This window comes from Sinocyclocheilus anshuiensis, unplaced genomic scaffold, assembly GCF_001515605.1.
Source record: "Sinocyclocheilus anshuiensis isolate Anshui unplaced genomic scaffold, SAMN03320099.WGS_v1.1 C32660748, whole genome shotgun sequence".
In the NCBI taxonomy this organism is placed as follows: Eukaryota; Metazoa; Chordata; class Actinopteri; order Cypriniformes; family Cyprinidae; genus Sinocyclocheilus; species Sinocyclocheilus anshuiensis.
The window spans coordinates 1-1,252 of record NW_015618924.1 but is presented as its reverse complement, the minus strand read 5'-3'; the positions used below and the strand labels follow the sequence as shown (position 1 = coordinate 1,252).

At 39.4% G+C, this 1,252-nt stretch overlaps 1 long non-coding RNA gene across 1 annotated transcript; it reads right to left on the bottom strand.

Moving 5' to 3' along the window:
• Positions 1-11: 11 nt before the first annotated feature.
• Positions 12-727, bottom strand: LOC107682857 (uncharacterized). The gene is made up of 3 exons (XR_001633611.1): positions 691-727; positions 480-550; positions 12-61 (listed from the first exon to the last, which is right to left on the bottom strand). It is a non-coding gene; the product is annotated as an uncharacterized LOC107682857 (long non-coding RNA).
• Positions 728-1,252: the final 525 nt, after the last annotated feature.

Genomic DNA, 1,252 nt, shown 5'->3' with positions numbered 1-1,252 from the left:
AGTAAACATACCTGAGAGCGTTGCTGGGGGAACCGTGGGTTGGCTGGTCACTGGTGACCTCCTGTGGACAAAAAGATAATTACATTGGTGATAGTGGTGGAGGTTGCCCTCTACTGGCATAAATCCAGTTAACACTGCTCACTGGGAGGAGGCCTGCACTGGATAGGAACTGACTGAGCAATGTGAATATAAAAATACTGCTGAAAATATATATATATATTTTTTTTAATTACACATTTTTATATATATCATTAAATTTTATATAAAAATATTTTCACATAAAATAAAGTCCCTAGCATAAAATCTTATTTTTATGTTAGAATTAAGAGTTGGGCTGTTTGAATATGCTTAATTTTCTTCATTATTCATCATGAATAAAATATAAAAATGCTTTATTGGAGAGGATACACTGATGGCCATAAGGGGGCAGAGCAGAAATAAAGAAACTGTTGCATCAAAGCTGGAAGAGCTGAACTGACTTGTTGGTGGGAGTCGTGACGTTGGCGAGAATTGTGAAGTTGCTTCTGACAGTTCGTAGACTAGCCAACACCTGTGTAGAAAAGGAGATGGAAAAGAGAGAGAGAAAGAGCAGGTGAACAGCAGAATATCACTCAATGCCACCTCAGCAAGTCATGACAAGCAATTAGCACTCATTATATACTGTTTGCCAGACACAACAGTGGGTCTTACCTGAGCAAAAGGGGTGACTATGAGATCTTCAGCATGACTGTGGAAAGAGGAAAGAGCAGTTCCAGTAAAATGAAAGAAAAAAAATACTATACACTTTGGCAAATGTTTACAAATGTGACCCTGGACTACAAAACCTGTCTTAAGTAGCATTATTTAAAAAAGCTTATTTATTATAAATCTCAATTTCGAAAAAAAATCCAGTCCAGGGTCGCAAATGGTCTTTTAACAATATTCAGATGAAGCCAGAATCATCCCCAGGTGTGAGGAAATAGATTCAACCCAACATCAAAACATGCCATTTTTTTTATGGCCATAATCCAAGCGGCAGTCACAGTGGTCACCGCTGCATGCTGGGAGCGTGAGCTCTTCTAAGGTTGTAACAGTATTATACTGAGACGGGTAAAGAGGGATTTAGTCGATGTGCTTAATGCTGCATGGTGATTCTGGGATAAAAGAATGTCCTCTGAGGCCTTTTAGAAATGAAAAGTGGAGACAGTAAACAGTGAGACTGTGCTGCGTGTTGAGGGAGACGGCTTACCCCTCGCTGTTGATGGAGGAGTTT